An 11,394-nucleotide genomic window follows, 5' to 3' on the forward strand; every position below is an offset into this window, starting at 1 on the left:
AAAACAGAGAAAATTAGCTAATTACATTTAGTTGGGCATTCCCCCCCCCAAATTGTTCCTTTTCTTCAATCTTGCACTGATTCTAATTTCCTCTTCCTCAGCAATGTTTGCTGAATGCAACAGAAGATGGGTTCAGCCTGTGTGCTCTTCGAATAGCCTATTAGTCGGCCAACAGTATTACACGCATGAGCGAAAGCGGATGCCTCCAACTCGCAGCTGAAGTCCGCATATGGCCTACCAAAGTTTTGAGATTACTAGAGACTTTCCAAAAGTTGTCACCGATCTGTAATATTTAGCATTACAGAATGGAAAAATAAAGAAACATAAGTGTACTTGTATTAAAACAATATTAAATTAAAAATTACAAGTAATTTTGTCTAGTTCTGTGAATTTTTGAGAATATAGTTGCTGGTGTACCATTCTTAGGCCCTTGGCCTGAGAACATTATATTCACCTGCACCAAAGTTGCACACATGGGGCTGAGCTTCACCCTGTTGCAAACTTTTCTTTCAATGTGCCAGTTATACATACATAACATACATCATAACAATTTGGATCATGATAGCCACCTTTGCTTAGCACACAGAAGCTACTAGTTAGATATGGCAGTGATAACACTTCTGGAGATACATCATAAGTTCTTGTCCATTAAAGTGAGCAAGAGAATCAGAAACAGTCTGATCTTCCTTTTTCTATTTTGCTTTCTGACCAAAAGATAAATGTCCACTTGAAAGGAAACTTGTAATAACATCTTAAAACAAGTACATTTAATGCATAATTCTAGACTCTGAAGTACCACTATGTACAGACTTACACATGAGGGTGAAATGCAGCCTTCAGTATGGTGCCTTCCAGAAATGTCAGATTCAACTCTCATAATATCTAGCTGGCATGACTAAACTCTGAATATTATAAAAGTAACAGTTCAACACCACATCAGGGAAGCAGCACATTAGGAAGGCTTGTGTGAAAGACTGTAGCTTCATTGTGGCACACTTTCACGGGCAAAAGAATAGCTTCATCAAATAGGTCTGTCCTTGTTAACACACAAAGTGATTACAATGCAATCCTATTCCATTCCAGCGTTTCCTTTATTCAATAGACTGATATCCTGCTTTTTAGAGATATACCTTCACCAAATAACACAAACAATAAAAGGTTATGACATAAACATCAATATTTTAAACACTTAAATATTTTAAACACTAAGAAGAAGCAATAGGTTTCTGCTGAGAACAGAATGTATTTACTTAACTGTCTTCTTCTTTCTACCAAACCAGACATGTACTTATTTTCCTGGAATTTGCCACTTTCAAGTGATGCAGAATATTACCAAAGGTAGACAGAACAATAAGAGCTATTCTTGCTGGCAAACATCCATACTCTTTCCATTTTTATTGTACAATTTTGGCACTTGGATCCTATTGTTCTCTTTTATTATAATCATCCTTTTGAAACTGCTTTTAACAGCTGATGTATTGGTTTTCTCCCTATAAGATTTGCCTTGTTTGTTCCCAGTAATGCTCATCAAAAATCATCAGTATTGCCATTTCAAGGGTACAGGAAGTGAGGCCGAGAACCCTCCTGGGTCAGACTGTCCTTAGAGCTGAGTGAGAATTTGAAACCAGGTCTCTCCCATAACACATCAGTGGCAGTGTCCTGTGGAGCCCTCTGCCACAACACTACGTGTCTGTGAAAATGTGAGCTACTCTCATTGTCACTTATTATATCTTGGTAATGACATCTAATATATGTCCTTGGCTGTCATACATAATTCAAACAATTGCATTCATATGAGGAAGCATGCCACTATCCTGAGCGTGCAACGCTTGACTAAACATGGGCACAGAGCAGCATATAGGTATGCGGATATGTCACAGTATTCAGTCAACCTATCACAGAAGTATTTTCCAGATCAAGGTATCTAGTGGACCAGTGTGTTTTCAGGGGTAGCTAGTACGAATTCACACACAGCTGATGTGGTCCACGCTTACCCTCTCTTATTCATCCCCTGCCTCTGCTATGCCTGAGCTTATAGCTCAGTTTGCCAACCTGTTGCAGATCTTACCTCTGCTTCCCGACATGCCCATTGTGCTGAACAGTATCTCAAGTGCACCGTGAAATACAAACAGGCAGGGTACAGCTGTGTGCTGCTCCTCTTGGCTGTACCTTTGGACTACCCCGGTAAAAAGCTCTCTTGACAAGCCTGCACACTAAGAAGCTGCCACAAACACTTAATGCTCAGATCCTAAACAACATTTTAATTTTGTGGTCTGACTGATCTTGGCTCAGAAAACTCTCATGACAACAGTTAGGATTGGAGCATCACACTTCCCCACTCAATGTGAAACACACATTGTCTTTTAGGGAAACCTCTCATTCCCTCCTGCCGATGTCAAGATGTGCAGCTAACACGGGATATGTTGCAAATGTGTAAGCCATCATTGGCTTTGGACACACCTGTAGCATGTTCTCTATGCTTTTGAATGAGGCTGCCCAGACCCCCAGTTGAATGTTATACATAAAAATAAAGCCAGGCTTCTAAGTCATGTGTGCATGTGCAGGGTGCATTCATCTGTGTCAGGGAAGGAAGGGGAGACACTGATTTCAGTTCTCTGGCTCATGCATCATGCCAATACCGCCTCTTCAATCACTTGCCATTTGTCACCCCCGCGTGGAATGAGTCACTGTGCTGTGTAAGGGAGATGAGGAGGAGGAACAAGAGAAAAGGGATTTTGAAGGGAACCTCCAGGAAGGTAGCTCTGAGCTATTAGTGCTATCCCTGTGCAGCTGAGAAGCACATAAGGGAAAAAAAGACCCCACCCCCACTGGGACTCCATGTCTGGAGGAAGAAGGAAAAGCTGGGGGAGATGTGGAAACCCAGAAACAGTATGAAGAAGATTTTCAATTTCTATATGAAAAGAGCACATATTCTCCAACACAGCAAGTAGGGTAGAATGAAGAAAGACTTCCAACTTACACTATGACTTAACATTTACAAAAAACAGCCTAGTGGTGGGGCAATCCAGAGGCCTTGTAGTTTACACAGGGCAACAACTGAAAATGAAGCTGGGTCTCCATATCCTGCCCGCTGCATTGGCCGTGATGGGCATATAGCCGTGCATGCTGGAAAGAAAAGAGCATGACTAACTGGGTCTGTTGCAATTTTAGGCAGGGCTCCCTTCTGTCTGCATCAGCAGGCAAGGAAAGGCAGAAGGGCATATCTCACTCCAAAAGAGAGACGCAATGGTACTAAAGGAAAAGGAGCCAGCACATCATTGGAAGGAATCCACCATCTGCTCATGTGTGAAGAGGAGAAGTCTGGCAGACAAGGCAGAGTCAAAAGTAGAAGAATGAAAGACCCCCTCCAGATCTTTGCTCCTATCCCAGTCATGTCTTATCCCAGTCACGTCTCTCTCCCCAACTAGAAGTCCTTATTCTTATTCACCACTCTTCTTTCAACCATGGACTCCAACTCCAACAATCCCTTTTCAACTGGGGCTGGTGGGACTTGGAAAACCAACACTTCTGGTGGGCACTGGGTCGCCTGCTCCAATCCCCACTCACTGTGGCCAGCATTGCCAATGGTGAACAATGGCAAGAGGTACCGTTTAACATTAAGGGCCAGATTGCTTACTATGGACCTATGCCGCACCCCTGTCAGTGCACTATCTATCCAATTTCACAGGTTGCCACCTCTCTTGTGACTTTAAAAATCCTCTTACTTTAACCACAACATTTTTATCAATAGTTCATGCAACCTGGCTAGGCCTTCATCTCTACCACAAAGAAGTACGAATTCTGCTTCTTCACAGGATAATATCACCTTGCTTTTTTCTCATCTCTTGTTTTTTGCGTTAGGCCATATTGTTGTACACAGAAATCCAGAACATTTATTGGAATACCATCCCATAAGAGAAGTCCTGCTGGAGTAGGCCAAAATTAGCCCAACTTCTCAAGCATCCCTGCAGGTAAGCAACCAGATGTCTCCAGAGAGCTCCTAGCAATTGGTGCACTAAGATATATTTCCTCTGAAAATGACAGTTTCATCCAGTTGCAGCCTTATAGCTAGAAATGGATCTGTCTTCTTGCTCCTCCATGGATTTCTCTTCTTCCTTTTTATAGCCATCAGACATTGTGCCAACAGCACATCTTCTGGTGAAAGATCCTCACTCAATTTGCAGCAACTACTAACCCTTGTTAAAATTCCCAGAGCTAATTGTAACCCTCAAATAAGTCTAATTGTGCAATTAGCAAATATGAATTAATTGGTGGTTCTCATTGTTTTTTATCTTAAGTCCCACCAATAGTTCTATCAAAGAACCTGAGTCCCACCAAGATAGAAACAAAAAGCTCACTTTTTCATTGAAGGACATATAGACTTTTCCAAGCATTATACTTACCAGTTAAGGTAAGTTTTCAAGACATAAAAATTGCAATAATGTCATTGACAATAATTTTTTACTGCTGGAACTGTAAAGTAATGAGCAAGGGCTAGGTGGTGCAGAAGCAGCATTGGCTATTTGGAGCAGTCTTCTCCTAAGCCCAAATCAAGAAATACTTGTAAGTAATGAATGAGTGCTAACTACTGCAAAATATTATTATATTATATTTTGGCTCCTAAGCCCAAACCTTTCAGAGGCTCTTCCAATTACAGTATGGACTTCAAGAAACATTACCCCGTTTATTTTTTTATTTTTGCCTTAGGACATTCACTGGAGACTGGCTATTCTGCCCTCCTTTGCTCTATCTCATGGACTATTTCCCAATTTATCCAACAGAGTTGAGTCCCACTTGGACCATTTCTTTGTCTCTCAATGGCTCACAGATGCTGCATTATACTGCATCCAGGATACTTAACACCAATACATTCCCTAGAATTGTATATCTGATATTATGTTTTAAGTGCATATTGGGCAAATCATCATCCAGATCACTTCTTTTTGATTCTGGGCTTCATTGAATCCCATGGAAACATATAAGCCAGTCCTTGATGTGTTTGAGGGTCCTCCTGCTCCTTCTAATGAGTGAAGCCCTAGACTTTTCACCACTTCTCTTGTAATGCAGCTCCTAACCAAGCAGTAAACCATATGGCCATCAGTTAGATATAAAGGTCAAAAGGAAAGAAACAAAAAAGAGCCCTAGTAGAGGGTATTTTTAACATTCTAGAATGCAAAGCCAGACACCAAACCACAGTTCTGGGAACATAAATGGAATCAGGCAATACAAATTCATATAAAAATTACATTGCATTGGTCTTGCTCTCTACCTGTCTGTAATGAGAACCCCACTAATCCATTACTACATTTGATAAAGCAGGCTCTCCCTCTAAAAGTGCACGCCGAAAACTTAAGACTAAATTGTTAGCTGAAGGCAGCCACATACCCAGGGAACCCTTCAGATATGTTGTCCTCTACATCCCGTTCTTCAGCTAGCATGATCTGGGGCTACAACAAAGGGACTTATACAGCAACACATCCAGGAAAGCTCTTGGTTGGGGAAGGCTGATCTAAAAGATGCTTATGTCCTCCTCCTGCTGACCCACCATGTAAGACAGGCATTGTAGGAAGGTGGGGTGTGGGGAGGAGAGCTTTGATCTTCATCATTCCCTACTGTCACTGATTGGGGGAATCAGATGGCTGCCTCTTGCAACTATGTGCTCCACCCAGATACTATGGGTGAATCCTATGCCTAGATATTGACGAACCATATTTTCTAGCCTTTAATGGGCTGCACTCCCCTACCCCACTGTGGACGCAGACTCCCACCCTCCACTAGGTAAAGACTAGGAAAACTTTTGATGGCTAGGACTTGCTCATTAGGGGTAAGTGGTGGCAGGAGTGGGTGGGAAGGTAATGCAAAGTGTGTGCAAGCAGGATTTTTGGAGGGGTCTTGTTTTGGGGGGGGTTATTTAAGCAATTACTTAAGTCTATTTTGGAAGTTACACTACAGTTTGCTTGTTTTTTATCTCAAAATGGCAGCAAATAACACCATCAATTTTTAGCAACTTTGGCCAGAGGAATTTCTGTGGGCCACCAGAAATTGGTTTGGGGATGCATCCTGTGGCCTTGGGTTGCTCATACCTGCCCTAGACGTAAAATCACATGCTGAGACCTCAGGGGCCCATCAGGCATCCTCTGTAATTAGAGACGCAATTCAAGCAGAAATGCAAGGCCTCATTCAGCAGGATGAGCTGAGTCGCCCCCAGATGCCACATTTTGGAGCATGTAATATGCACTGTCCACTTTCTGCAGAATGTTGCCCTTCTGGCCTGTTGGCTGTTCCAGCAGCACCAGCCTTTCCATCACCCAGGAGCCCTCACTGTAACTCTGTTTTTTCACCCAGGCACTGGGGCCAGGATGTTGATAGAGCTGGCATGGTGTGGTTGATTTATAGATTGGAGTTGCGTTGGGGTCTCAGGGCTATTTTTCATTTAATTTTTTTTGTAATAATTGTATTGTGTTCATTACTCAGAGTTCCTTTTGATAGACGGGCAGCCATATACATCTGTTTAATAAATCAGTAAATAACTCACAGGGCCCCAATCCTGCCCAGGTGACCATGAATTCCCACCTTCTTCCCACCCAACACTGCAGTTGCCTGCCTGTCTTTCTCCTGCGCTGGCACCTCCAAGTAACATGACCCAGCCCTGTTGCATCCACAGCCATGTCGGGTCGATAAGATGTCTTGCTGCTGCCAACATGAGGAATTCTACCTCCATCCCACAAGCTTTCCTGTAACCCCTACTGGAAGGCTTTGTGATTAACTGGCCTCTTGAAAGTTATGGCAGAGTTTGAGAAAGGAGATGGAAGAACTGTAACCTCCAACCCTGTGTTTTTATTGTGACCCTCCTTCTAACTTCCACAGAGTGTCCCTCCAAAGCCTTAACAAAAGTTGTGGGTGATCAAAGAGAAAGGGGCAGGTTGCTAAGACACTAAATACTTTCAGGAGTGGCGTGGATTTGGAGCTAGGATTCCCAGGATCTTTGGAGAGAAGGAAAAGGAGAAGGAAGGCCTAGTGGATTAAGCAAAGGCTCAGAGTTTAAAGGTGGGAGAAGCCAAAAGCTTTCTCATCTGGATGACAAATGCTATTGCCTCGTAACCAGCAGGGCACATGGGATGAGGATAATAGGAGTTGTAGTTCAACAGCTGTAAGGGCCAGATTGCAGAAGGCTGCCTTAAAGTAGCTGAGATTAAAAATTAAATTATGGGGGAAGAGCACCCACGTGTTTACCTGACTGAGAAGCATTTCCTGAATGCTTTAGAAGGCCTTGTTTCTTAAGAGGGAAGCAGACACAAACACCCACATCAAGCCAGGACTGACCCTTTTTCACACATTTGTGTAGATGAGATATCAGGAAACGTTAGTGGAACTCATGCTTTATTTTCCTCAGGTTGGCACACCATGCAACTTATCCACATACATGTGTAAAGACACTCATATATTTGAACACAAACCAAAAAGAACAGTGGTCCACAAATAGTGGTAATACCATATTAACATGTGATAAATTTCCAACAAGATATTGTTCTGTATAGGAACATTGATTTCCTCAGCAGGAGGAATGTATGATCCGTTAGGTGCTACAGAGGCACCATGGCCATATATGCAGCCCATTTCTTTCACCAAAATTGAATAAGGAAGTTGTTATGGGATAAACTTTATTTTACACTCTCTGTAGCCAGATACTCATACCTGGAACAGGCTCACAATCTACCTGTCTTTTCCTCTCTGAAGTACATGGACAGTCATGTAACACACTCACTTGCCTACATATACTTAATTTTTGCACATCTCTTAAGTGTGAGCTGAGGCACCGTAGTATGCACATACACGCATAAAGGGTGTTACTAGAATTCTATTTATTTCACACGGGCAAACAGCTGTTCTGTCACACTTGCACTTTTAATATGCACACAAACTGAGTGTGAAACACAGTGGTGTTACAAACAAATCTTCCACTGGAAAGGCTGTTGATGGGCAAGTTTCACGCCCAATGTCAGGAGCAAACAGTAATCTCCTGGTGTATATACTATACTAATATGTATTGTACTGTTATGCGCCTGTTACAAAATCAATCCATCTGCCTATGCCATGCTGGGGCGTGCCAGTGTGCCTGCACACACATGTGTACGCTCACTCCCCTAGGAAGATACCTAATTCTTTCCCAAGGTCCTCAGGGCTCTCATTTACCAAAGGAGACACGGCCTCCTCCGGCATTCCTCCCCTCTCATCTCTTTCCAAGCTGTTGTCTCCCCTCCTCTTGCACACTCATTGGCATATAGGAGGCCGGTGCTGGCTGCGATATGTGCCCCTAATCACATTAGCAGCGTGTTGGCACAACAGCCGCCCCGGGGAGGCTGGCCCGTTGTCTGCGTCCTGACGTGCGGAGCCCTGCCAGCCGCCTCCTAATTACACCCTGCGCCAGGCAAGGGTGTGTGGGTGAGGGAACCCCCATAGAGTCAAAATACGCTGCCCCCCTACCGGGTCTCTTCATCCCTGGCGGCAGCAGCAGGGCCCCAGCCTCTGAAAGGATGCAGCTGCTGTGCATCCCCCTCCCCCTCAAAAAATGCAAAGTGAAACACCTGCTGCCCCCAAACCTGCTCCCTCCGTTCCACTGCACCCCATGCGTATCCTCGATCCCTCTGCCCCTCCTTTATTTCTTCTGCCTCCCCGTCCCCAGGACCCTCCCCTCCCCTCCCGTTTTTTTCACCTCGCTCTGGACTCGCGCCAGGGCCCCACCGGTGCCTGCCTCCCCGGCCTGGATCCCGACCTCCACCCCGAGCTTCCAGCTGCACCCCATCGCATGCCTCTGCTCCTCCTCCCCAGTTCCACCTGCGTGCCATGACAGCCCCCTTCGCCAACTACATCCCATTTTCTTCTCCTCCCAGATCTCCCCTCCCCACCAAAGCCGTATCGCTTCTCCCCTCCTGCACCTTTTCCCTTTCTCTCCATGGCGGAGAAGACCCCCCCCCCGCCACCCCGCCTTCACCCACATGCAACCAAGCCCCCCTTTTCCTTCCTTTTCCCCTCCAACCCCGATCGCATCAAGCAGCAGCCTCCCTGCTCCGTCGGAAGGGGCAGCGGCAGCCGCTCTTTCGTCTGTCCAGATTGTCTCTTCCTTACCTGCAGAAGCGAGGCGCCGGGGAAGCCGGCTCTGGGCGAAGGACAGGCGGCTGGTTGCGCTCCGCGACTGTTGCCTCCCTCGCCGGCTGGCCGCGGAAGCTGGGCTGGGAGCCGAAGCGAGGCCGCTAGAGGGCGCCCGCTGGGAGAAGGGATGGGGGCGGGGCGAAGGGGGCGGTGGAGACGCGGGCGAGCGAGCTGCGGCAGCCCCTTCGCCCGGGCCAGACGCGGTGGGTCGGGGGGCGGCACCGCAGGGCTGGCGGTGGGAGGGAGAGGAGAGCCAGGGCTGGCGAGGGTGGGCAGCGAGGCGGCAGAGTGTGTGGTCCCTGCCCAGTCTGTGTGCAGAGGGCTAAAGGATGCGTGCCCCGGCACACCCAGCGGCACCCGTGCAATTTCGTGGCTTTCAGGTTGGGGGGCGGGGAGAAGGGCACCTCGCGGTCGCCCAAGGCTGTTCCGAGAGGCTCGCGAGCGGAGGGGCGGGAGCCAGAGGGGTGCAGTATGGGCACTCTGGATTAAGGCTAGAAAGGCAACGCGGCGGCGAACTTTCGAACTTGTCCCGAGTGCGGCACCTTTTCCTGGGGAGGACTTAGCGGGCGGCCTTTTGCTGGACGTTGCTGTTTAAAGCACTCACCCTCGGCCAGCAAATGAGCAAGAACGCGGAGCTTCCTCCGGCCCGGCCTCCCACTCCCCCGGCTCAGAATCGCCTACGGGGAGAAGGGACCGTCCCTCCTTACCCCTGGGCACCCCTTACCAGAGACCCCAAGGGGCAGCATTTTAGTGGCCGAGCAGCTGGCTTTCTCCTGCTGTCAGGTGATGAGAAGAGGACTCCATAGGCTTCAGTTTTGCTTGTCCGGCTACTCTTAAAGGCACAGGTCAGCCTTCCTCAACTTGGCGTCTTCTGGAGGGGCAATTCCCATAATCCCTGCCAGTGCTCCACCTGGCTGGGCAGCGGGAGCGATGGTTTGCTAATGGAGATGCCAAGATGGGAATTGCTGGCATGGCTATTGTCTGAAAGGAACTGGCTGTGCAAATGTCCCTCTTGGGCTAGCCCCCCATTGTGGGATCTCTATGATTCCTTAAAGAAACTGCTGTCTGCACCCAAATTAAAACACAGTCATCACTTGGGAATTTAAATCAGGCATCAAAATCCTAAACTTGCTTCCTTAAAATTTACTGCCATGAAAATCAGTAGGACTAGCTTTTGAGAGAGTATGTCTAGTGTGATAGCATTATTACAAGTGAAATACTGTAGAGTATACTCTCCTTTTCAACAGAAAATATAGTGTTCTTTCTCTTTATATGAGGCACAGCTAACCCTTCAGAAATTCACTTTGCCTGTTTTCTTTCTCCCCGCTAAAAACAGAGGAAAAACCAGGATGTTCACATATTGCATTAAGCTGTTTCCCATGATTTACAAACCACAGCGGATGATTAAGCCAAACCAAAGAAACTACATTATGGTTTATCAAGGATTAGGAACGCAAGCTAAGAAATAAAAAACGCCTTTTAGCATTCTGACCAATTGTCATGGGACGCCTAACATGAATTTGCTGCTTTTTTAAAAAACTGTTATTATTAAATGGCATTAATATTTACTAGAATTAAATCATATGAAATGTATTTGGTTATTGGATCAGGGTTCCGGTTGTGCAATGATTCTCATGTCTTTCCATGAAGCTGCTTTTTCCACAAAAATTCTTGTTTCCTAGGGTACTAGATCTGGGCTGCAAAAATCCAAGGGGCAGCAAAAGATACACAGCTCTGTCTTTTTGCTGCCATCTCCTGGTTGCCCGTATTATTTACACACCTTGGGTCAGAGGTAGGAATACCAATGCCATATCTGAACTGCAAAAGTCTGGATCACCACAAGATAGGCAGTAGAGTTTTCTGTATCTTATTGCTGCCATCTAGTGGTGGCCAAATGGTTGCAACTCAGGTCAGAGGGCAGTATGGTAAGATGTTGAATTTCTGACTTTTCCAATGGAAAGGGCCCCCACCAGATGTTTGCATGGCTGCCCCATTAGAGTCAAGAAAAAGTGCGCTCCATGCTCACATATCTATGACTGGGCTTATACACACTGCTAGACTATAATATTGTTTCCTTGGTTTTGGCTTTGAACCTGGCTACTATAATTTGTAAACTGTAGTTTATCGCTTGCCACTCATGTGAATGTAATACTTATTCTAAAACCAAAGCTAAGCATGCTAGGGGAACCAGATGAGTATCAAGAGAAGCTTGTTTCTGCAATGCGTATGCATTAAATCCCTTGA

At 45.9% G+C, this 11,394-nt stretch overlaps 1 protein-coding gene across 2 annotated transcripts in view; it reads right to left on the reverse strand.

The window, feature by feature from the left end:
- SYT3 (synaptotagmin 3) overlaps nucleotides 1-10,198 on the reverse strand; it is a 47,168-nt gene extending 36,970 nt beyond the window's left edge. For both annotated transcript variants that reach the window (XM_088143566.1, XM_088143565.1), the window contains exon 1: nucleotides 9,127-10,198. The gene's annotated coding sequence lies outside the window, so the exon portion shown is untranslated. The remainder of the gene's footprint in view (nucleotides 1-9,126) is intronic.
- Between the last annotated feature and the right edge of the window lie 1,196 nt (nucleotides 10,199-11,394).

The sequence above is a fragment of the Python bivittatus genome, unplaced genomic scaffold, assembly GCF_059951505.1.
Source record: "Python bivittatus isolate LINGU-HERP-01145 unplaced genomic scaffold, Pbiv_v1 ctg000410_np1212, whole genome shotgun sequence".
Taxonomy (NCBI): domain Eukaryota; kingdom Metazoa; phylum Chordata; class Lepidosauria; order Squamata; family Pythonidae; genus Python; species Python bivittatus.